The 26,363-nt window shown below is 42.4% G+C and overlaps 1 protein-coding gene and 1 long non-coding RNA gene across 10 annotated transcripts in view; one reads left to right on the plus strand and one right to left on the minus strand.

Annotated features, from left to right (window-relative positions):
* SPATS2L (spermatogenesis associated serine rich 2 like) overlaps positions 1 to 26,363 on the minus strand; it is a 233,839-nt gene that overhangs the window by 118,266 nt on the left and 89,210 nt on the right. The window contains exon 1 of one of the 7 annotated variants that reach the window (XM_060194190.1): positions 4,966 to 5,063. The exons of the other annotated variants lie outside the window; for them this stretch is intronic. The gene's annotated coding sequence lies outside the window, so the exon portion shown is untranslated. Of the gene's footprint in view, positions 1 to 4,965; positions 5,064 to 26,363 lie in introns of those variants that run through there. 7 annotated transcript variants of the gene reach the window in all.
* LOC132539407 (uncharacterized) lies at positions 1,579 to 24,921 on the plus strand. 3 transcript variants are annotated; one of them, XR_009550671.1, is made up of 4 exons: positions 1,579 to 2,301; positions 5,277 to 5,422; positions 15,928 to 16,061; positions 23,703 to 24,921. It is a non-coding gene; the product is annotated as an uncharacterized LOC132539407 (long non-coding RNA). The 3 variants fall into 3 exon arrangements; XR_009550673.1 differs by lacking the exon at positions 23,703 to 24,921 and adding an exon at positions 16,409 to 16,571; XR_009550672.1 differs by lacking the exons at positions 15,928 to 16,061; positions 23,703 to 24,921 and adding an exon at positions 15,059 to 15,165.

Here is a 26,363-nt window from a genome sequence, read left to right on the forward strand (position 1 = left end):
ATGGGAAAAGTGCCTCCAGGATCAGTGGGTTCATAGTGGCACCAAGCACCGGTAATAATGGTGGGGGCAAAAAAAAAGTGTTTTTTTTTTTTCTCGCTAGCACACTGAACAAGAACTCTTAAGATGCCAGACACTCTGCTAAAGTGCTCACCACACATGCATTTACTTAATCCTCCCAGCCCTACCAAAAGAGCATGCTTATTCCTATTTTATGTAAGTGAAGGCTGAAGCACAGAGATTTCAATAACTAACCCAGGGTCCCACAATAAGTGGCAGGCAAGGACTCAAACCTAGGCGGTCTAACTCAGAGGCTCACTGCCATTTGTATTTGTAGCTCCTGAAGGTCACCATAAACAAGTCACAGAGTGCTCTCTATGTGAACTGCAATAAGAACTGGGCAGAGAGAACAAAACTGCCCACAGGCACTGTCTGCACAGGCTAGGCAGGCATATGCCATACACCTTGTATAGATGCGAAGCACACACACACTGTGGAGCTAAACCACAAAACACACCCAGAAATGGGCAGGCACGTACTTGTTATAAAGAGACTGCTTCTTTCCTGTGGCTTCCTATCTCAGGTACCAGAGAATGCAAAAAGCTGCAGTAAGTGGGCTCTCCACCAACAAACTGTTTCCTGGTCTCTCAGAGGCCATGCAAGGACTCCATGACACTCCAGGCTCTAAATGTTTAACTGCTTCTTCCTTCTAAATTAAAGTCATTAAAGCATCTCTGCGTCTGACTCTGGTGCAGCCTGAGGTCGCCTTCTAGTCTCCTCCATGTCCTGATCGTATAAATCCTTGCCTCCTCAGAGAGGAAACGTCAGAACTGATCTTGCGGGCAGAAGGCAATTACACAATGTGATTGAAACAGCAGCACAGAGCCTCACGGTCAAAACAGTGTCCGACAGTGCCCCAGAGTGTCCATTCCCTAACCTGTATCAATTCAAGAGGCACCTGCCTTTTCCTTCAGCCTACAGCATGCTTTCACCTCTGGAAAGAGGTGCAATTCTCACAGATGAATGTATTTCATTTTCTGCTGCCATCCACTGGCCCTTCGCAGAGAGGAAGGCTCTGAGAGAATGGGAAAGAGGACAGTAAGTTTGACAGAGAGCTCAGAAAAGAGGTGTGTGTCTTTCTACAGGCATATCATTAATACACAGGCCATTGGGTAAGGATTCTTGACGGTCTCAATATTGCAGTGGACCTCAGGTTTCCAGTTTTAGAATAAGAGGCTAGGAGGAAAAGAGTAGGGGGTGGTGGGTAAAGTAATTTTCCCTCTACCCTGAGTTTTAAGCTGAGATTCCAAATTGACAAGCACTGGATCTCGTAGACAGGGCTTAGAATTCAGGTTCATACCCCATTTTTAGTAGGGAAAGGGGAGCCTTTGAGAAGGAAGCAAATTATTATTATTATTATGTGAAAGATGAATAGGTCCTTAGAATAGACAGGAGTTATGACAATTTGTGATAAAGCATGACCGGATGTGGGGGGGTCACCTTCTAGCTTCCTCTCCTAAGCTAAGACAGTGTCCACTGGAGAAACTCCTACAGAGGGGGGTTTGTGATGAGTGTGTTCCTTCCAGGGGATTTATTTCCCAGCAGATGAGAGGAGTTCAAAGACAGTCTTTGCCTGCACTTGCTGTTTTTCAATTCCTTGTGGCTCACGGTCATCAATATGCCAAGGCAGCATATACTGGGGTAGAACATCCTGAGCTTCCTAGGTGGTATTCTGGGATGGCGTATTCCCTAGCCTTCACAGCCGCCCTCTGCGGCTCTGTTCAGCTTTCAGGTGGCACAAGTCTGTAAAGGCCCCAGGAGTGACAGGACAGCAGAAAGAACATTGAAAATCCACTTAAAAAAAAAGAAAAAAAAAGAAGGCGTGGATGTTGTTTCTGATGTAGCAGGGTATAAAGATCACCTTTAAACTGGTCAGGGACGAAATGTTCAGAACCCTAGACACACTCAGGGGGACTTGGATTCAGCTGAAGAGGGAAGCAGTGTTTCCACTGTAAAATTGGGACTCTGTCTAAATTTATCATTAGGTAGGCTTTCTGTTGCTTAATTTTTCCATTGCCTAATCTCTCTTCCGTTCTCTGACCTCTTCCTTTCCCCCTCCGTCCTCTGCTGTTCCTTATCTGGTCTTGTAATTACCGAGGTCTCTTCTATTCCAAGTGCTCTGGCTCTCTTCTCATGTGGCTTCATTCCCACCGTTTAATAACAGCTCTCTGCAGTGCTCTGTTCCTTAGAGGAAAGTTGCTGTAATTATCAGGAATGAGGACACGTAAACAGTGAAGCAGAATGGTGAGTGGAATATGAGTACTGTACAAAGAGGCTTACCTAGAGTTTTATTTTTTTTAAATCTAATTTGGAGGAAATAATAATAATAATAAAAAAACCCTCAAGGTTGCATTTTCATTCAAAGACACTTCAATGTTCTAAACCTTCTGTTAGAACAATTTCACTGAAAAGCATTTTAAGGGCAAATGTCAGGGGAAAAAAAAAATCATATTGAAAAGCCCAGGCTCTGCCTCTTTTGAAAAGCAGGGTTAGCCTTTGGTTTAGAAATGTCACTGCCTACAAAGTTCTTTGTGGGGGGAAGAAAGAAAATTGAATGTTGTATTTAAACAGGTCATTAACAGTCAATACTTATTTGAAAAGGCTTGCTTCCTGCTGCAGATAAAAGCTCCCAGTCACTTAGAAGATCCTTGGGCACATCTAGGGCAAGATGTGCTGATGCAAGTTTCAGACCTTCTCAGGAGAGTGTCTTCAATCAACAGCCTGGAGGGCTGCGTGGGAGGCAGAGCCCCCTGTAGCCCACCAAGCACTGGATGCCCAGAGACAGCGAGGGAGTACAAAGCACACTTGACACAGGCCCAGCTTTGAATTTTCCATTTTTGTACTGGCAAATGCGAATGAATGAAGATTAACCATGTTTTGCATAAAGCGCCAAGCCGCCTCCCCATGGCAGCAGAATGCAAATGGAGCAAAAGAGCAAAGTACAGCTAAAATAAATGCGGTGGCTCCCAGGCTCAGAGCACACTGGGGGGGAGGGGAGGGGTTGGTGAGAGGAGAGTGGCAGGTTTTATTAGCAATCATCTTCTACAGTGCAGCTTTCCTATTTAATTTAATTTGAAATTATTTCATTTCAGAGGTCTTTGGTGGCTCAAGAATATAAATAAATGACTTTTTTTTTTCTAAAGAGTGACCCAGCGTTGGCTTTGGAAAGGCTGTGCTTCTGATTGCTGGGCTTTAAAGCTAACGTGTTTCCATAGAGATGAGGGTGACCCCAGCTTGGTACAAGTACACACTTGTATCAGCAATTCAATTATGTTCAGTTCTCTTAAGATGTGATGATGTCAGCTCAAGCCTTTAAGACAAGCCCATCCTCAGAGATGCCTGACAAAAGGTGAAGTGGCTGGTGCTAGGGAGTTCAGGAGAATATATGCCACATTCCCCCCCCACCCCCCGCAAGCCCACCATAACAGGCTCTCTCTAGACCACACTGGCAGCCCCTCTCTCCCTCCCCACCATCCTGATCCCCAGAGCCATCTGCAGCCCAGCCAATCCAGATCTCCATATCGAAGAGGGATTTAGATAAAAGATTAAGCGCTGTACCAGACTCCACAAAGGTGGGGGAAAAAACAGCATGCTTTCCCTTTCTTTTTTTTTTTTCCTCTTTTCCTTTCTGCCACCCCTTCAACTAGCTATAGGCCATTCTTACTGAAAAAGCACTGCCTTTTCTTCTTTACACATTGGCAAACATTTATTAAACACCTACAATGTGCCAGGTTCTGTGGGGGAATGCTGGTAATGGTGACAAAACTCATACTTCTTGAACCCATACTGTATAGCAGGCACAGCTCTGAGCATTCATTGACTTAATTCTCCTTACAAGCCTGTGAACCCTTCTATTACTGTGGAGGGGGGAGGGAGGGAGGGAGGGGAGGAGGGAGGGAGAGAGAGAGAGAGAACTGGGAAAAGCACAGAGGGGCTGGTTACTTACTTAAGTCACCAAGCTAGGAAGAAGCTGAGCTGAGCTTTCAACTTGGCATCCTGGCTTTGCAATTCTTGCCTCTAAGGGAGCTTATCTAGCAGAGAAAGGTGTACACACAAAAACCACAGAAAAGTTGGACCAAGACATGGAAAAGGAAATCAGAACAGGCATTGACCTGGCTCAAGGCCTTGGTCAGAGCTGACTCAGTTGTGCCAGTCTGCACACCTTCAAGTGTTGAGCAGAAGCACAATAGTGGGTAGCATGCAGGCAGTTCATTTAGGAGAAAAAAAAAACACAACTTTTTATAGCATCTTTTAAAGGAAAACACTGCATATTCATCTCCCAAAAAAGCATGCATTATGGTCCTGAAATATAATTCTGAACTGGCAAATAGAAATTATAACCAAGCCTGGCTCTAGGGAAATTGGTTTATTTATCACGGAAAAACACCTGATAAAAGAAACCATCATCTCTTCAGAGCATATTCTGTTTTCAAAAGCTCTCTTCCAACAAGCTTACAATATCCTAGTTCATTAAGTCAGAAGTACCCATTCATTGGGGAAACTGACGATCCTTCCTAGCCGACTGAATCCACATGAATCCCAGTCACTTTCAAAGCCAGCAACAAGCAGCTCCTGACAGCTTTCAACCTGATACTGTTGACTGGCTACGGAAGAAAGGCAAATGCTAGAAGAAGAAGAATCTTGGTAAACATTCATGACTGTCTCAAAGAAACAGAAGAAACCTGGATCTTCCTCCTTCATTGAAACTTCACTGGCGCTGAGTTTGTAACACCAGTCTGCAACAGTCTACCTCAAACACTTGGCATTTGGTGCCGAGGACAGGCTGGAGCTGGGTGCTGGGTCTACAGTACCTAGCAGGAGAGGACTTGCCAGCCCCTACCTTGCCACTCCACCCCACCCCTTCGAAGTTCTTCTTAAGGCTTGCCGACAAAATCAACCGCCACTCACTTTTAAGGATTCCTGGTGTTCCAAATCAGGGCTCCATGTGCACAGCCTGAGTTACAGGTATTTTCAACAGGTGGAACAGCACCACTGCCCAACCGGTCCCCTTTATCAACTCGAGCTCACTGCGATCTATAAGTCATCTCAACAGTGACGCAGGTGGAGTGAGAGAGTGAGTTGGGAGGTGGAAGGATCCTGGGTGTGGCTGAGTAATCAGTGAACTGCTGGCCGCAGACACCTGAGGCTCAAAGGGCCTCACCTTCTGAGCAACGCCTTGCTTCCTATTTGTAAAACTGTCCGGTACTTCTTGCCTTCAGGTCCCTGTGAGCCAGTGCCCAGTTTCCCGTTCTTGTCATCTTGGGGAAGGCACAGCTCCAAGACTGAAGTTGCAATCACCCTCTATACTGACTGCCCCAGAGGCTCTGAGACAATACAGGATGGGACTGTAGTCATCATTCCAAAGGTCAGTTTCTGAGTGTGGTCACTTGCCAAGGCTTCTAGTCTTCCACTAGAATGGTGTTATCAGTCCGTGAGCAAACACTCCTAGCACTGCACACACAGGCTCTCTCCCCTGTGCCTTCTAAAACCTGTTCCTGATTCTCCCCCTCACTGGAAGCCCCACTTGGCCAAGTTCACACTAAATGAATAATTCACTTCCATGCCCAGTTGGATGTACATTTTCTTAGGGGTCATGCTTTTACCCGGAGAGATGACAATGCTGTGACCCACGGTCAGCTGACTAGAGAAAAACCAGTGGAGCAGCATGAGTTGAGGTGGTCACCATGGGTGTGTGGGTGTTCATGTGTGCGCATCTGGAAGGGAGAAAGCTCTACTTAACCGTCAGCTGCAGCTTGTGTATGCGACCTCTGCTTGCTGACTAGGTATAACCTTTTAAACTAACAAATAACATTCAACATGCTCTGAAGCGCCATTTCTCTTTCAGACCTCCCTTTTATTATTGGGGGAATCAATGGTTTACAGTCAACAATAAAATATAATAACAAACAACAAAATACAGTAATTTTGCATGTACAAACTATTGTATTTACTGTCAAATGTAAAACATTAATTCCCCAATAAAGAAAAAAAAAGTACAGCAGTTTGGACCTGTGTAACATTTCTCAGTTTTCCACATAACAATACAACCGCCACTAGGTCCTCCTCTGCCGTCATGATCCAAGACCTGAGCCCTCTCCCCTACCCCAGACAGAGTCTTTTACTTTGGAGCAATACACCAAAACCCAAGTTCTGCTTTGTGTTTTCTTATCTGTCAACTTCTTCTTTTTTAAATTATTGGTGATTTAATAATGCTCGGCAAGATTGTGGGATAAGAGGGTACCATTCATACAATTCCCACCACTGGAGTGCCATTCCCCCTCCCCTCCACTGCAGGTTCCCTATTCTTTATCCCTCTGGGAGTATGGCCCAAAGATCTCTAAGAGTTCTGGGAGGTCTGGCTTCTGTAACTGCTTCTCCACTGGACGTGGGCATTGGCAGGTCATTCCAAGCCAGGTCAGGCCCTTCTTGCTCCCCACTTGTATAGCCTCTAACAATCCTGCACAGGTAGAGTTAGCCTGAAGCCCCTACAACCAGTTTGGTGGCAGAAGAAGCCTCCATTCACAAACACAGTATCTGGGGTCTTTAAATGTTTCAAAGATGGAACAATGCTTGTTTTCTTTTCTGATCATCGAGACTTCATAGCTAAGACACACACACACACACACACACACACACGAGGTAGGGAGAGGGAGGGAGGGAAGGAGAGAGAGAGAGAGAGAGAGAGAGAGAGAGAGAGAGATGGAGAGAGAGACCAAAAAAGACACTACAGCACTGAAGCTTCCCTCAGGGCAGTAGGGTCCATGCTCAAACCTGTATTGTGCTCATGACAGAGCAAGCACACTAGCTAAGTGAGCCATCAATGCCTTTGTGTGTGTGTGTGTGTGTGTGTGTATGTGTGTGTGTGTTAGAAAATAAATAACTACAATAATCAAGTCTGCATATTACGAGTTTGGGGAATCCAAGTAAATTGCAAGACCTCTCTACGCCTCCATTTCCTCTTCTGTAAAGTGAAGATTCAAGTTACTATCTCACAGGGTGGACATAAGGCTGGATTGGTATATATATATATATACACATATATACACACACACACACACATATATATATATATATATATATATATATATATATATCCTAGAGCTTTACTAATGGTTTACAGTACAGTCTTTTTTCCACCATTCCCATCACCAAAGGTCTTTGTCCCCACTCCCATCCCCGTAGATGACTATTACAGGTCTCCCCAAAGTCTTAGATAGAGGTTGAATTTTTTTTCCACATTGTATGTTCAATTCTTTATATTCCACCTATGAGTGAAACCATTCTGTAGTCCTTCACCTCTTTACTTGCTTCACTGCACATAATCTTCTCTCTCTCTGATTATTTTTTTCACAAATATAAACCCATTAGAACAGCGTTTAGTACACAGTAAGTGGTAAAAAAACAAACACACATCTATCAACAACTCCCACATCCTCCACAGCCTAAGTGGCTGCTTTCTCACTATGCTCACTGTGCAGGTGAGACACTCAGATGTAGGGTTTGACCGCACCGCCTCCAGCCAGAGATGGAGCCGACTCTGGGAGCACAGGCTTCTGACCACAAACTGTCATCCATCATGTCACTATACCATGTCCTCTCCATTCTCTTGCCTTCAGGGAGGGCTGGGTGGCAGCCCTAGGCTAGGCCTGGCTGCAGCACTCACTACTCAGAGGGGCATAAACTCTCAGGACTCTTGCCTGTGTCCATCAGGCCATTGGTTTTCCATGACATTAAATCTCTAGAACAGGACAATCAAGTTACTAGCCATAGTACTTATTCCCTGTATAAGAGCTCAGAAACCCATGCGAAGGTCACAGTTTCCTGTTCTGCTCTACTGACGCAATCCCTGCTCCAGTGGTCAAACTCACAGCTCAGGTGCGGTCTTTAAAGGACTAAGCAGAAACAACATAGAAAGAGCAAAGATCACACTGGTGAGGACTAGTGTGTCCTGGAGCCCCACCTCTCCAGAGCCCTACCCCACTAGGGAAAGGTAGAGATCGGCTAGGATCAATCAGCCAATGACCATGTCTAGCAGAGAAGCAATTACAGAAGCCAGACCTCCCACCTTCTGCATCCCATAGAGATTTTGGTCCATACTCCCAGAAGGATAATATATAGGGAATCTTCCAATGGAGGGGAGGGGATATAGCACTCTGGTAGTAGGAATTGTATGGAATTGTACCCCTCTTATCCCATAGTCTTGTCAAGCATTATTAAATCAACAACAATAAAAATAATTTGAAAAAATAAGAAAACACAAAGTAGAACTTGGACTGGGTTTGGGCACCAAAGTAAAAGACTCTGGGTTGGAGTGGGGGGGCAGTTCTGGTCCTGGAACATGATGGCAGAGGAGGACCTAGTGGGGGTTGATTTATTATGTGGAAAACTGGGAAATGTTATGCATATACTAACTACTGTATTTACTGTCGACTGTAAACCATTAGTCCACCAATAAAGAAAAAAAAGTAATAAAAATACTTTTGGGCGGGTGTAATTTGAGCTCTATAAAAAGAAAGGAAGGAAGAAAGAAAGAAACAAAGAAAGAAAAAAAAAAGACGGAAAGAGCAAAGGTCCAATGAATCAATTAGAGAACAACTTACACTCTGCTAAAACCTTCTTCCCACATATTGATTTCAGGTAGTCCAATCAAGATAGGTCAAAAGAGGGGACAAATGTTATTTTAATGCACCTGAGTTTCTTTCAACACAACCACAGAGAATAGAAACTCATTCTGACCATTTCACAACATGCTCAGAATCCGAGAGGTCACGTTTATAATCTAAGTGAACCTCTTTCAATTTTTAGCTGCAATAAAATGAAATTATTAGTAGTATTTAAATTTTAAGATTTCTACTAGAAGTAGAAATGTGCTAAGATAGGGCAAGTAATAAAAGTTTTAAAGTACTCTAAAATATACAAGATATTAACATATTTCATGGATTGCAAAAATAATTCCTTCCCTTTAAAAAAAAGCCCATTTCTGATAAATTCTCTCTCTCTTTATTGTCCTAAGTGCCTAGTAAATATCTGTGACAAGCTGAGTGTTTAAAGACAAGTGGAGAGAGAGGAATAAACTGTCTTCTTATTTTACTTTTCCTTCCTTGGTTACAATGCAGTTTTAATAATTTATCTTAAGGCTTTAACATCTAATACTAGGTTACTGCTTTAAATATTACCATTTAAACTTGCATTGCTGGAGCCAGATGACAGCTCACCAGGTAGATGGCACCAAGTTCAAGGCCCTGGTGTGAGCCCTGGCATAACACAGAGGAAGCAACTCCAGGAGTAGTTGCAGAATGGAATTATGATGCGCCTCTTTCCTCCCTCTCTCTCTCTCTCCCCCTCTCCTTTTTTGCCTTTCCCTCTTCCTCCCCTTATATCTACAAATCAGCTTAGGGGTGGGAGCATACATGCACAAGACCCTGGATTCACTCCCCAGCACTGACAACAACCACCAACCCCCATGTCTTTGTGGTGTCTCATCATTTCCACACCCTTCAATCTGTGAGAAGATTTCTCCTTTTATATCTTAACCCTGCAGTGTTTTATTCTCAGAGTCAAGGTCTAATCGTGGGTACTGAAGCCCTCACACCCCCTTACCCCCAATCTGGGGTATTCTCTCTTTTTTAAGCAGGTAACTCTTGCCCAACATCTACTTTTGTTCTCTCTTCTTAAGGCAAAGCCATCTGGTGAGGGAAACCTCTGGACTACTCCCTGGTTTTTCTCTGTCAAAGCCTATATGCTGGGTGGTTTCACCTTCTCCACCTCATCTTGGATGGAGCTTGAAGGAATCCTGTGAAGTGAAATCAGTTAGCAAGAGAAGGATGAATATGGGATGATCTCACTCACAGGCAGAAGTTGAAAAACAAGATGAGAAAGGGAAAACACAATGTAGAGCTTGGACTGGAGTTGGTGTATTGCACCAAAGTAAAAGACTCTAGGGTGGGTGGGGGGAAGGTTCATTCAGGTCCTGAAACATGATGGCAGAGGAGGACCTGGGTGGGGGGTTAGATTATTAGGTAGATAACTGAGAAATGTTATATATGTACCAAGTACTGTATTTTACTGTCAACTGTAAACCATTAGTCCCCCCCATAAAGACAAAAACAAAAAAATTAAAAAAAAATAAACCTATACTTTGTCCAAAAGAGAAAGACTGAACTTCTAGCTTCACTATAGTATATGGAAAAACAAAGAAATACTTGGTCTCAACCCAGTACTGAACACATGTAGCTACCAACCTCAACATCACATGCCCTTGAGGCTCTACCTACAGATAAGGGCTGCACTGCTGTTGACACCCATACGCATGCTACAGACTCTATCAATCTGGAGCCTTGCCTCTCCCTTGCCCCTTTTATAAAGTTCACAGCAGCAGGACCCTAGGAAGAGACATGCCCTCTCTTATATACCACAAATCAACCTGTCCTACGGCTCAGCTCACTCTGGAGCAAGTGCAAAAAGTTCCAAATGTTTATGATGGTCGATAAGCCTTGGCAAGATGTAGTTTAATCTCTTCCAAATCATTTTTTTTCTCTTAAGATTGAATGAAAACTGTTTTCTATACTGGAGCTCAAATATTGTACAGCCCTCTCAAATAAATGTAATACCGTACATTATTTCTCTCGGAAGACTGTCTGTCAGTCATCCAATATTCCTTAAAGCAATTTTGAGGTGAAAATGTGTTAGGTGCTGATCACTTGTCTGATGAAACAGATCCATTTCTCACAGACTTTATTCCATTTAAACCCATTCCTGGCAGAGCAACAGAGACAAGCAATCACGGTGGTCTGATGTTTTGCCAATGTAAAAACTTTTCATTATTTCCTGTAGAATACATCCTTTGAGCGTGCTTCCCCTGAACTGGACACTGCATGTGAAAGGGACATCAGCCTGTGTGTCCCTATGGGGAATGGGAATATAAATATAATATTAGAATGAGGGGTCTTAGGACCAAGAGAAATAAGCGTGTCAGTAACAGAATCTTAAATCATTCTGAAATGACAGCAACTCTGTATAAAATGGGTTTCCACCACTCACTAGTTGTCTTTCACTTCCTTCCTTACCTCACTAACTATAACCACCTCCAGTTCTATCTAGCTTGTCCTGAAAGACACAATATAATCTTTTGTTCCCCCATTAAAATTTTTTTTTGATTAATAGTGGGTTACACAGTTGTGAGACTACAGAGTTTAGTGCCACACTGAACCCACTGTCCTACCTCCCAAAGATCACTACATTAGTTCAAATAATCTTAGAAACAGTTTGTCTGGGGCTGAGGAGACAACATAATGGTTCTGCAAACAATTTCTGTGCCTGAGGCTCCTGGGGTCCTAGGTTCAACCCACAGTGCCACCACAAGCCACAGCTGAGCAGTGCTCTGGTCTCTTCCTGTGTATCTTTCTGTGTGTTTCTCTCATTAAAATAAATGAAATATTAAAATAAAAGGAAAAAAGAAGTTTACAGAGGGACTAGATGACATTAGTCTCAGGTTTAATCAGAGTTTCTATTCTGCACTACTCTAAGATGTCGCTACCAATGATGAGAATAGCATTTAAGGTAAGGAGAAGAATAACAATGAAAACTTTCTGGCTGAAACCAACTAAGTCATGTGTGAGACCAGAAATAAAGCCTACCTAGTTCTTCTTCTTCTAGCGTTTGCCCTTCTTCCGTAGCCAGTCAACAGCGTCAGGTTGAGCCTACCTAGTACTTATGAAGAATAACTCAATCAGCTCTATGTAATGCATATCAGCCAATCAGTCACTGTGTACTTGGGATTCACATTCCTCTTGGCAAGATGCAATGTGCTTAGCTACCTGGGATACAGTATGATTTTTAGACTGGCTCATAGGAAGGTCAGAGTAGCAGGCAGCAGCAATTAGATGACACCAGAAAGCAGTATGCAAGAAGATACTATATGGTGTGGTTTCAATTATACACTTGTCCTGTCTAAAGTGCAGCAAAGAGAGAACATTTCTGTTTCATTTTCCTTTGAGAAAATGGGAGATTTCCTTATTGACTTCTCATCCCCACCCCACCCCACCCCACCCCACCCCACCCCACCCCACCCCACCCCACCCCACCCCAACCCTTCATCCTACTCCACAGCCACTTCTAGTGACAGGATTCTGAAAGACTAGACTCATTCCTTCTGTTGTTCTTAAAATGTTGAACCAAACAATAGATTTAAAAAAAATCATTACGATTTTGATTGTCCTTTTAACTTTGTTTTTACATATGTCTTAATCTAACATTAAACACTCCAATAAGTTATGTATCTAAGTTTCACTTAGTTTTAGAAAAGCAATATAAATTATTACTTTTATAAATCACACTTCATACATTGCGGTAAAGATTTCATTTTTACCTGGTTTTACATCCCAGGAGATAACTAGTAGCTAATATTACATAAATCCAATCTTGAAAAAATATAAAAAGATACTTGTTTATTTTATTAATGATTCTTTAAAGAACAAGGAAATATTAAAAGAATGTGTCTTCAAAAACTAATCTATTTAAAAGCCACCTTTTTAAATGGCTATCTGTTAGGCTTGACTTGGTTTCACAAACAGTGTTTGACTAGAAAGGATAGGACTATTCCTGCTACCTTATGGGAAACAGGTGAAGGAAGACTTGAAAGAATATAGTGATCACAATTATAGTCTAGTTTTTTTCTTTAAGATCTTATTTATTTACTAATGAGAAATATAGGAGGAGAGAAATAACCAGGTGTCACTTATATATGTCTTGCCAGGGACTGAACTCAGGACCTCATGTTTGAGAGTTCAGTGCTTTATCCACTACACTACTTCCGGACCACTAGTGTCGTATGCTTTACATTGGTTTGTTCTAGCCCTCCCCCCCCCAAGAGAATTGGATGAGTCCTGTTAATTTCGAGGGCCTGCTTGGCCCCGCCCAAAGGAACCCAGAGAGAGGGTTCCTGAGTCCGAGAGTTCCTGAGTTCCTGAGTTCGAGAGTTTTAGGGTTACAGAGTAAGAGAGAGTTCCAGTGTGCCAGAGTTTCAGAGGGCTCTCAAGTACGAGAGTTCCAGAGTGCCAGAGTTGGAGAGTTCCTGAGTTCCTGAGTTCGAGAGTAAGGGGGAGAGTTCCTGAGTTCAAGAGTAAGAGGGAGTGCTTGTGCCGCCGCAAAGAGACAGCAGAGTTCTGTTTGGTGATTAGTTTGTCTTAGTTTATGAATCGTTGTTCCTGAATAAAGAAATACAGCTTCCCTGCCCAGCCGTTGTCTCCGCGTCTCTGTTACCCGCCCGTGAAGCAAGCCAGCCCGGCCAGAGCCATCCAAATTTTAACAACACACTAGCTTTTTTTTTTTTTTTTTTTTTTTTTTTAAGTCAGGCTGTATGATGGGAAGTAAGAAATTTAGCAATGGTCAAACATTCTCATTCTCCTTCTCCTTAAAACATCTGAATGACTAGTCTCTTGCTCTTAAAACAGAGATGTCTGGGGGGTCGGGTGGTAGTGCAGCAGGTTAAGCGCACGTGGCACATAGCGCAAGGACCTGTGTAGGGATCCTGGTTCATATCCCTGACTCCCCACCTGCAGGGGAGTCACTTCACAAGTGGTAAAGCAGGTCTTCAGGTGTCTGTCTGTCTCTCCCCATCTCTGTCTTCCCCTACTCTCTCCATTTCTCTCTGTCCTATCCAACAAGGAATGACATCAACAACAACAATAATAACCACAACAAGGCTACAACAACAAGGGCAACAAAAGGTGGGAAAATGGTCTCCAGAGCAGTGGATTCATGGTGCAGGCACTGAGCCCCAGCAATAACACTGGAGGCAAAAAATAAAATAAATAAAAATAAATAAAAAACCCAGACATGTCTGATAACATGCCATTTCCTTAACAAGAGCAATTACACATTGAAAGCATTCATTCAGTATTCACTTACTACACTGAAACTTCTTTGTTCCAGGCACTGTCCTTGGTGCTGGGGATACAACAATGAATGAAACACCCCTGCTCTCCCTCTCACACACTTATGGGTGACTTTATCTCTCTCTACATATTTCTCTGATAATATGTACTATATTCCAGCAAAGTAGGTATCATTAGCTCCCTCTTTGGATCAAGGAACTAGGCAGAAGATCAAGATCCCATGCCAGTCAGTAGCAAAGAGGGGACTAGAACCTCTGAAACTCACTCCCCAGTTGGTGGTTATTCCACTAGTCCAGTGCCATTGTTGTGTGCCTTGAGTGTTTTCTTGGAAGTTCTAGCAGGGGAGTACAACTACTCTGTTCCAGGAAGGTTATCCTCTTAGACTGAACAGACAGCTACAGGAGGAATGCACACACAGTGGTGAGGATGGAAGAGGACACCCACCTATCCAATAAAATCAGCAAAATCTTCCCTAGCGATCACTGGGGTGACAAGTGTCACAGCCAGATCACCCTCACACCTGCTGTCATGGTTTTGGTTCAATGCAATGAAAGGGAATCTTTAAAAACTTGCCAGTGGGTAAATTCCAAATGAGGGGTTTCAGTATTCACAAGGATTAGATTCCTAAATGTAAAGCTGTCATCATGAGGTAAATAAACAATGAAGGTGGGGGCCGGGTGGTAGAGCAGTGGGTTAAGAGCACATGGCATGAAGTACAACGACTGGTGTAAGGATCCAGGTTCGAGCTCCCAGCTCCCCACCTGCAGGGGTGTCGCTTCACAAGTGGTGAAGCAGGTCTACAGGTGTCTTGTCTTTCTCTCCCCTTCCCTGTATTCCCTTCCTCTCTCGATTTCTCTCTGTCCTATCCAACAACAACAACAGCAACAACAATAAAAAGGGCAATTAGAGCAACAAAAATGGGAATAAACGGCCTCCAGGAGCAGTGGATTCTTAGTGTAGGCACTGAGCTCCAGCGAGAACCCTAGAGGCAAAACAAACAAACAAACGATGAAGGTTACCAATAGAAAGAAGCATGCACTTTTTGTATTTTACATGTTGCTCTTTCTCAAAACAATTTTCACATCCTCATTCATCTTTTCCCTTAGGTTGCTCCATCTTTCTTCCTGATCTATATGAAATACTTATAGGCCTTCTACCAGAGTCTGAACAGAAGTTGGATGAGGACTTAATGAGAGGTCAAGGGGAGATTCACTTATAGCTCAGGAAGAAAAGGACCTTATGAGTTCTTGGTAACAAGATTCCTAAAGGGAAGACAATGCAATTTTGTACTTTTTTTTCTCTAGTTTTTAAGATTCTGTGAGGCCTCTTCATTCTATTATATTTTAGTCATGTGTTGTCTGAAGTCTGGAAATGAAGAGTGAAGCCAAGTGACATCTAGCTGGTAACAGTCATACTCTCAGAAGTGAATTATTTCCTTCAGGCTTGTTGTGTCAGCGTCTATAGGTTGATCATGGAAATAGCCTGTCTGAAAGCAAGGCCAGAAATGTCTCTAAATATATGGCTTTATACAGGGCTGGGAAACAAATTGTAACTTTTCATTAAAGATCTAAAAACAAATGACACAGAAAGACAATAAATCTTATTTATCTCATGTAGACTTTTTTTTTTTTAATTTATCAACTTTATTTGATAGAGATAGCTAAAACCCAACAGGGTAAGGGGAGACACAGAGGGAGAGAGACAGAGAGAGTCCTGCAGCACTGCTTCACCACTTGCAAAGCTTTCTTTTCCCCTGCAAGTGGGGACTGGGGGCTTGAACCCAGGTCCTTGCACATTGTAACGTGCACTCAACCAGGTGAACCACCACCCAGCCCCTCATGTAGACTTTTGAGCTTCATTTACCTTATAACTCAGTCTAACTCCCATGAAAAGCACCTGTAGAACTCAATTTGTCCACAGTCCTCAAACTGCTACAGCTTAAATTCAACATATGTCCCTCATTACTGTTTCACAGAGAGAAGTCTAGCTGTGGTCTACTTCTATAGAATCATGAAGTCACAAGGGACTAAGAGGTCTCAGAGTTTCCTGAGCCTTATACGAGTCTCCTTTCCAGCATCCTTATTAAGCAGCCATCCAGCCTCTGTTCAGGTAAATTCAATGCCTCCTAACATAGTTTCTTATATATAAGATTAATTGTGACTATATTTGTATTTAAAAGATTTATTCATTAGTGTGTGGGGGGGTCATTTTGGCATATGTGATGCTGGAGATACAACTTGGGACCTCATGCTTTTAAGTCCAGAGCTCTACTAACTGTTCTACCTGCTAGAATGAGTGACCAAATTCTCTTTTTTCTTTTTTTACTTCTGTATTTTTAATATTTGAATTATTTTTAATTTGTAGATAAACATACTTTTATTAATGTCAGGGTAATTGTTTTTTAATTTACCAGCTTTCACAGGTAGATTCATTTTTTCCTCCCTCTTCTCTCTCAGGGTCCTGATGGAATAAGAGTCCAGAGCCCTCTGGTCATCTTCCCCTATCATTTCTCCTCTGCTGGGAGTATGGACCAAAATTCTTTATGGGATGCAGAAGGTGGGAAGTTCTAGCTTCTGTAATTGCTTCTCCACTGGACAAGGGTGTTAGCAGGTGGATCCATACCCCCAGTGTTGTTTATTTTCAGAGGCTCCAGCTGGCCAGGCTAGCTTCACGGGTGGGTAACAGAGACGACCAGAGACACACAGCTGGGCAGGGAAGCTGTATTTCTTTATTCAGGAACAACGATTCATAAACTAACCCAAACTAATCACCAAACAGAACTCTCCTGCCTCCTTCCCCCGCGGCGGCGCCAAGAACTCTCGAACTCTGTCACTCTGGAACTCTGTCGGGGTTCCTTCCTGGGGCGGGGACAAGCGGGCCCGCCAAACTAGCAGGACTAAACCACAATCAACTAGAGATGGGGGGGAAGGGGACCAAACAACTATGAAGAATACCAACACCCCAGCCCATTTCTGTCTTTCCCTAGTGGGGCAAGAGTCTGGGGAGGGAAGGTTCCAGGACACACTGTTGAGGTCGTCTGCCCAGAGACTTCAGGATGAAATCATAGTAGCATCTGCAACTTGGTGGCTGAAATGCAGTGATATAAAGCAGGATAACATGCTTAATAAACAGGCACTATAAAGTAGGAATACAGCAGAAGGGCATAGGAATTTCAGGGTGGATAGAAGCTAGGAAATCTATTTTAGGTATGTCCTTAGAGGCACATGTCTGTGGTATTTTTTGTTGGAGCTTGGGACCTAACCTGTCTGGGAAGATGGTGCCAGGGTTGAATGAGAATAGGACTAGAAAACTAGATCAGGGCAGAGAGTAGCTCCCCAACTTGAAGGAAAAAGTGACTAAATTCTTACGCAAAACTGAATAACTGCTTTCTCGTAACTTTTCATTATAATGCTCTTATTTCAGCCTTAAGACAGTCATTAAATCTAACCACTCTCCCTAAGCTATCAGATTTGTCTTCAAATCATTTCTCTAGTGCACGATGGTAGAAATGGACCCTAAGTTGGGGGTGAGAGTGATTTGCAGACACCTTTTATAGGAAAATGAGAAACTGCGCCCATGTGTCAATAACTGTACTGTTAATCATTAACCACCCCCAATAAAGTAACAGAAGAAAAAAGGAAATTTCTTTGTTCTACTATTGAATCACTCACAGGATCACAGGATATTAGAATGAAAAAGGATTTCAGATTCCTAAGCTGGTGTGTAGTTATGACATTTCATATTGTCAGACCTTTGGAACTTGAGAGTACTCACTCCTCATTCAATGCACATATTAGTCCTCTTACCTTGAGATTGATAAAAACCTTTATGATAGATACAACTTATGTATCTATATAGTGACTATATCTTTACCCTATAATAAATATAATAGAAAACTTACTACTAATAGGTAATTCTTCCTTTTATTTAAAGATTTTATTTATCTATCCATTTATTGGATAGAGACATAGAGAAGGCAGTGGCACACCCAGTTGAGTGCACATGTTACAATGTGCAAAGACCTAGGTTCAAGACCTTGGTCCCCACCTGCAGGGGTGAAGTAGTGTTGCAGGTGTCTTTCTTTCTCCTTATCTTTCCCATACCTCTCAGTTTCTCATTGTCTCTATTCAATAAATAAATAAATAAATATTTTTTAAAAGAAACTGAGAGGGGGTCAGGCGGTAGCACAGTGGGTTAAGAGCACGTGGCACAAAGCATAAGGACTGGCATAAGGATCCCAGTTCCAGCCCCACCTGCAGGGGTGTCGCTTCACAAGTGGTAAAGCAGTTCTGCAGGTGTCTTTCTCTCCTCCGCTCTGTCTTCCCCATCTCTCTCTGTCCTATCCAACAACAATGACATTAATAACTATAACAACAATAAAAATACAACAAGGGCAACAAAAGGGGGAAAAAAGGGGGGAGAGAGAGAGAGAGAGAGAGAGACTTCAACACAGCTTTGCCACTTGTGAAGCTTCCCCATTCCAGATGCAGACTGGTGGCTTGAAACCAAGTCCTGGTGCATGGTGACAAATGTGTTCAACCTAGTCTGCTATCACCTGGCCCCAGTAATCATTCTTTTAAAATGAGGCCCAAGATTAAGTTTGACTGACAGTCATATTATAAAATGCTCTGGTCATAATAAGCCTGATGAATGTCACCAACTTTCTCTCATTTGGTCTATCAAGAAACCCCATTTTCTCAAGTTAAATGTAGTTAATTTATGCTAGGTTCAAATTATTTTATCTCATCAATAACTTGACCAGTTTTTTTCTGGCCTAGTGAGGTTATTTTGAATAATATATTTATAATTCTTCAGCTGCACATTTCATTTCAGTCACTCACAAATTGAAGGATATTACTTATGTAGCTACTAAGTCAAAAGTTGAAGCTTTAATCTCAGCTGTGTCACTTAGGAAATGTATGCCTGGGCTGCAGGTGATGGAGCCCCCGATTAAGCACACGTAGCACTAAGTGCAAGGAGCTGGGTGACCAGCGTTAAGGATCCTGGTTCGAGCCCCTGATCCCCATCTGCAGGGGAGTTGCTTCACAGGTGGTGAAGCAGGTCTGCAGGTGTCTATCTTTCTCTTTCCCTCTCTATCACTCCCTCCTCTCCTAATTTCTCTCTGTCCTATCCAATAAAATGGAAAAATATGGCTGCCAGGAGCAGTGTGGATTCATAGTGTCGATACTGAGCTCCAGAGATAACCCTGAAGGAAAAAAAGAAAAGAAAAAGAAATGTAGGCCTAAGAGGAGTTTATTTAAGTGACCTACACTGCAGTTAACTCAGAGTATCCATTATTAACACTGGGTATTGGAAGGAATAAGTAATACAGACAGTCAATAACCAACTGTAGAGTTGGACACACAAAAGTTCAATAAATGGCTGTGATTTCTACTATTTTCAAGAAACTCACCATTGCTCAAATCATTATTAAAGAGATAACCAAAATAAGTTACAAATGGATGTCTATAGTCCTTTGGGATCACACTGATCTCCATTTAAAAAAAATTTTTAATTAGTGATTTGATGATTAACAATATTATAAGATAACAGGGGTACAATTCCCACCACCAAAGTTCTGTGTTCCATCCCCTCTGCTGGAAGCTTCCCTATTTTTTATCCCTCTGGGAGGGTGGACCAAAATTCCTTAGCACTATTTGGGTCTGATTATGCAAAAGCAATTGTGAATCCAATGAACTATTCTGCTATTCAGTTCCTATTTCTTGACTAAGTCCACAGTGAAATCTTGACACACTGTAAAGAGTGCTTTGATGAAATTCATGCACATCATTACCTATCACATTTAATTTGTCCTGAATTCCAGTTCCTTGCTGGAAAGGAACATAATTTTGCCCTGCTTAATTTTATATTGGGTGCCTAATAATTATCACTCTCTTCTGAGAGTTATAAAATATTTCCAGATAAATTCTATAATTTTGTTTGAATTTCATGTTCTATCTTTTGTCAATTCCCAGGCTTTGGTGGTTGAATATGCTCGCTAGGATACTTCCCCAAGGTGTCTAAATAGAGAGGAACGGTCACAAGTGTGAGTGTTCAGGTCTGCAGACACAATCTGAACGAGGAGACCCTGTTCAACACAAAAGTGTCATGAGCTCAGATCATGCATTGAAGGCCTCTTAGTCACATTTCCTTTGGCTCTTCTCAGGTGGAAAATTCTACAACAAAAATATGAGAAAAATAGTATTCCAGTCTTGATAATTTGATTATATCAATATCCAACCTGGGTAAAGCAAATTTGTCATCACAAGAAATCAGGTATTCTTTCTTCCTGGTGTGTCACCTTCATTTACTGTCGGATAATTTCTTGCTAGGTTTCTAAGTCTTTTCTGCTGTATTTAGAAATATTTAAGCTCATTCTGGACTTCCAGACTTCCTGGCACATTTCTAATAGGGTTACTTTCTTTTTTTAACATCCCCCTTTAAAAAAAAAATCAGAGATATATAGAGAACGAAAAAGCAAGGGTGGAAGACAAGAGAGGGGAGAGAGATGAGAGACCAGAGTATAGTTTAGCTCTTGATTTATGGTGGGGCCAGGAGTTGAACCTGGGACTTCTAGGGCTCCAGGCAAGAAAGCTTCTTTGGTATTTGTACTTTTTGTATCTTCTCCCATGCTTCTTTAAGTGGTCTTTCATATCTCAAGTTAATCTGAGCGTGCCCTTTACAGCTACAACCATCTTTCCTCCTCATTGTGTAGACCTCTCAAGCCTCTGATTTCAGTAGTTTAAAAAGTGGTGGGCGGGTGGTAGGGTGTCTCAAAAGCTTTGGGGACCAGGTACATGATGGAGGTTGATTTCACTGGGCGGTGGGTGTGATGTGCAGATATCTACCACAGGGAGATAGGTAAGTATTGATATATATGCGCATAACAACTATCCTAAAAATCATTAAGTCCATTAAAATGACTTAGGGATGGATTTTTTTTATCTTTTATTTATTTTTAATTGCCACCATGGTTATTATTGGGGCTCGGTGCTGGCACTACTAATCCACCATTCCATTTTTTCTTTTTTCTAATTTTTTTTTTATTAATGTAGGACTGAGAGAAATTGAAAGGGGAGGGGAGAGAGAGAGGGAGAGAGAGTGGTCTGGGAGGTGGCACAGTGGAGTAAAGCACTGAACTCTCAAGCATAAGGTCCCGAGTTCAATCCCTGGCAGCACATGTACCAGAGTGAATGTCTGGTTCTTTCTCTCTATCTCCTCCTATCTTCCTGATTAATAAATAAATAAGATATTTTTTAAAAAAAAAAGAGAGAGGGAGAGAGAAAGACAAGACATTTGCTGATCTGCTTCAGTGCTTGTGAAGCATCCCTGCTTCAGGTGGGGACCAGGGGCTCGAACCTGGGTCCTTGTCTTGGTACTAAGTATGCTTAATCGAGTGCGCCAAACGCCCCCTCCCCGGTTTTTCATCTCTTTTAAGCATTTTCTCTTTTAGAGTTTCAGGCTATCAAATTATGCACACCTGGCTATCTTCATCATCTGCTCCTTGGTTAATAAAAAGTTAAAAAAAATAGCATGCTCCTGAGTTTGGAGTATGGCACCAAAGTAAGAAAGCAGAAGTATACTAGAGTTTGCAGTGAGTACCTCCCTAATACTTCCTCTCCACTTTTCCAAGCTTTGGGTCCATGATTGCTCAACAATTTGTTTGGCTTTGTATGTTAACTCTCTTTTCAGTCACCAGGTTCCAGGTGTCATCAGGATGCCGGCCAGACTTCCCTGGATTGAAGACACCACCAATGTGTCCTGGAGCTCAGCTTCCCCAGAGACCCATCCTACTAGGGAAAGAGAGAGGCAGACTGGGAGTATGGACCGACCAGTCAACGCCCATGTTCAGCGAGGAAGCAATTACAGAAGCCAGACCTTCTACCTTCTGCAACCCTCAATGACCCTGGGTCCATGCTCCCAGAGGGATAGAGAATGGGAAAGCTATCGGGGGAGGGGGTGGGATATGGAGATTGGGCGGTGGGAATTGTGTGGAGTTGTACCCCTCCTACCCTATGGTTTTGTTAATTAATCCTTTCTTTAATAAAAAAAAAAATAGCATGCTCACAATTATCTAAGTGCTTGGCACATAGTAACTACTCAACTACACCAAATTATTGAAGAATTGGATATAGATCCTTTTTACTTATTTCACCAGCCAATCTCTGTGAAAATTAGATTCAAAATAGCTGTATTCAGTTTCTTTGCCTTCCCACAGATGAAAATGTTAGTTAACTGGCATCTTGAGACCCTTTATTCATTTAAACAAGAATAAGACTTCAAAGAGCGGGGAGATAACTCACCAGGTAGAGAGACTATGTTGCCATATGTGACACCTTGGATTTGAGCATCATGCATGGCACAGAAGTTCCATGGACGAGAGAATGATGCTATGGTGTCCCCTGCCCCTGCCCCAAAGTTAAAAAAAAAATAAAAGAAATCCACTGGGGGCAGTGAAATTATACATGGAGGGGGGGGGAGTGTGAATTGTAGTAGATGTCTCAACAGTTAAAATAACTTTGTGTCATATTTGTAAGCTCTCTGCAAAGCAAACTTACCAATGTTTGATATGCTGGGTGGGTTAAGTTCACAAATTCGTCAAAACTAGCATCTATTATATACAAAGAAATGTTGCAGGCATTGTATTTCTCATTTCTTCCATTTAACTTTCCCCTGGGCATGTCTCTTCTTGGACTTTATAAGATTTATTTATTTGTTGAGAGAGAAGCAATCATAGAGATGTAAGGAGGAGGGAGGGAGAGAACGAGAGCAAGAGCAATAGGGAAAGAGAGAAAAGAGCATAGCTCAGCTCTAGCATATGGTGGTGTAGGGGGCTGAAACGGGGGCCTCTGAGATATTAGGCATGCAAGTCTGGTGTGCAAGGGCTGCACATGGCTCTGGCTTTTTCTCGAGGCTTTCCTAGCACTCACCCAGATGCCTACTTTCTTCAGAATGTGTGGATTCTTGCTCCAAGGGAACAAAGCATTTTCCTTTTTTTTTTTTTTTTGTCCCCACTGCTTGGTGCCAGCACTATGAATCCACTGCTCCCAGAGGCCACTTTCCCCCCATTTGTTGCCCTTGTTGTTGTGTCACTGTTATTGTTCTTATAGGATAAGACAGAGAGAAATGGAGGAGCAGAAGACAGAGAGGGGGATCAACCCCCTGCAGGTGGGGAGCCAGGGTTCCAACCGGGATCCTTATGCCAGTCCTACCGCTTCACACTATGGGCGCTTAACCTGCTGAGCTACCGCCTGGTCCCCATTTTCCTTCTATCTCTGCTCTATGAAATATTGCATTGACCAACCTTTCTCCCTCCCTCCCTCCCTCCCTCCCTTCCTCCCTTCCTCCCTTCCTTCCTTCCTTCCTTCCTTCCTTCCTTCCTTCCTTCCTTCCTTCCTGCTTGCCTGCCTGCCTGCCTGCCTTCCTTCCTCCCTTCCCTTCCTTCCTTCCATTTCTTTCTTTCTAAACTGCATTTGGGTAAAACAGAATATCTCTATTGTGCTATGATGAAAACTTTCTGATATTCCCGTGATAATATTAAAAATGCTACTCCTGGCACTATCCCCCCAAGCACTGAAATTCCACATGAAGTATGGCAACTCTAAAAATCAGTTATGAGAGGCCAGGTAGGGGCACACCCAAACATTACCACACTTGAAATCGACTCCTCACCTGCGGTGGGGGTGGGAGGGGGGGATGCTCCACAAGCGGTGAAACAGGTCTGCAGGTGTCTCCCTTTCTCTCTCCCAGTCTACCAGCACCCCCCATTGCTATCTATCTTATCATATAAAAAGGAGAAGAGGAGATGGAAGAGGAGGAGGTGGAGGGAGAGGAGGAGGAGGCAAAAGGAATGCACCAGAGGAGAAGGCAGAGGAAGAGGATGAGGAAGAAGAGGAGAGAAGGAAAAATGGATTGGAGTGGTGGATTTGTTGTGCAGGCATTGAGCCCCAGAGATTGCCCTGGTGACAATAATTTTTTTTTAGTCAGTTATGAGACAAAGTAATATGTTGCCTATAAACATTTCTTACCATCTCCTATTAATAATCATTTAACTTAAGAATGGAAATAATTATCTTCAGAGACAGGAGCCAAACTTATAGTACTTAGTCAATCATCAACATGACTAATAGCTGTCAAGGTTTGAACTTTAATTTGTATATCCATAGACATCCCCCACAGTATAAATACTGGAATTAACTTGTAATACTAGCATATTTTAATATGAGCATTATTTCATTAATTTCTTTAATCTACCTCTAGCAAAGTAATATATGTAATTCATTATCAAATAAAAAGGCTGTCACCAAACTAAAATAAAATATACTCTAAATTCTTTAGGAGCAGTATAGATTTTCAGCAAGGTTTCTGGATCATGTGTTTTGGTCACCAAATCCTCTCTGTTGGCTATAATTTGAATTCGGAATAACTTGCTAAAAGAGAAGTAGCAAGTTCATCCGTCTTTGGTGTTTTCCTGGTGTTCTGCTCACAGACTGCTCTGTCCACATGAGGTCACGGCCATCTCACCCAGAAGAGGCCTTTGCTGAGTCAGGAGGGCAGAGTTCATCATTGGTTACAGGTGTGAGAGAAATGGAAAGAGAAGGGAAACCACCCTTTAATGCTAATTAGCCTGTAGGCTAGGCTAGACATAGTTTATTTGGCCAAGAGGCTCTCAATTAGAAAGAAAGAATGAAAATCATTTGTAGTTCATTTCCTTATAATGGCAGTTTACCACATCAGATATGTCATTTCAATATTGATCGAGACAGTGCAGTAAGATCAAGATGTAGTTTTTGAAAGACTTTCTGTTTTCAAGTCTTATTAGTCACAGTTATCTGGAATTTCAGAACAAATTTTAGGAAAATCTAGTTGTACTTAAACAAACTCTTAGTAAAACACTATTTTAGACTGTATATACAAGTTAGTAATGGACTATCCAAATGTTTAAATACTAATGTTAAGTACTTGAGACACGGGGAGATTCTGTATGGTAATAAGCACAGGAATGTAGGAGACTACAGCCTCCAGAGTGTGTAAGCTCAAATACAATTCTACAGTCTGAAATGGATCCTTTCACTGGTGATCAGCAGCCAACATTACAATATCTTACTGTAATGGTTTGCATTTGACATTCACACTTTTAGTGCTAACATACTAAATGTTCTCTCTCTCTCTATCAAAAATTCTATAAAAAATTCCACAGTTAATATGTGGCACTATGTTTCTAACGCAAGTGCATGGGTAATTAGCAAAACTTGCATATTTTTTTCTTACTTAATTCTGTTCTCACTGAATAGCTTATTATTGTCACTTGAAACTTATAGTACATAATCTCAGCATGAGATTTCATTAACTCCTCCTAGGTAAAAACAGACAGATATAGACAGAATTCATAATTATTTTTAGGTTCAAGACTACCTGCAGATATGCAACCAATCTAAGTGAAAAGGGTTTCCTGCAAAAATGAAACTATTGGATTAAGGATAGAAACAGTAACACATGAACAAGTATCTGTTGTACACCCTAACTAGATGAAATCAAATAATCCATGTGTGAAAAATGAGGTCCACAGCAATGCTCCCCACTTATCAGATATGTGGCTTATTATAAGATATGTGGCTTCTGAATGGCTAATGAATCGCATTAGCATCTCAGTATGTCCATGTTTGAAAAGAACTTCTGAGCGAGGACTATCAAAGGAGATTACCTGGGACTGCAACAAGACAGGACTAGAACTACTTTGAGAACCCAAAAAAATCACTGGTGAGTGCAAACACGTGTGGCTCATGGACAGAGAGGAGCCTAAGGAAAGAGTCCTGGGGCTAAAGCCCGTATCTACTTCTGAGCATCTGGTAACAGTCTGGCAGCAATTTACCAGTTGAGGCGCCACCTGCAGTCTGTTTTACCAACAAAAAGACTGCTGAGGGGAAGAGAGGACTACCTAAGACTCATCAAATGCAACTGGGAGTCTCAATTGCTACTACCCCTCAGAGGCTGGAGCAGCAGCCGAAGGCCCCATGCTGACTCTGGGGGCCAGAAAACTGGCTGGGAAACTCAGGAGAAGATCTACACCCCAGTGGACTAGAGATGGGGCTGTATAGTGGGAGCCTTTCCACATTGTTCTCCTGATGAATTAGGAGACACGGTGAATAATTGCCACAGAACCCACAGAGTATTAATGGGATTTGTTTGGAAACTCATAGGGCCAAGTAGTACTTCCAGCTTGGCTCTGGGTGCTGGTAGAGTAGATGAATTGAGCTCAGGACTTTGGATCCTCAGGACGTGAGAGTCTCTTTGCATAACCACTGTGGTCTCTCTCCCTCACCCTCATTTACCTCTTCGTCAGGAGTGAGTAATCAAGATAAAAAGCCTACTTATAGTTGAAAAGCCCTCAGGCTACCATAGCCTACAGGG

This window comes from Erinaceus europaeus, chromosome 7 (genome assembly GCF_950295315.1).
Source record: "Erinaceus europaeus chromosome 7, mEriEur2.1, whole genome shotgun sequence".
Taxonomy (NCBI): Eukaryota; Metazoa; Chordata; class Mammalia; order Eulipotyphla; family Erinaceidae; genus Erinaceus; species Erinaceus europaeus.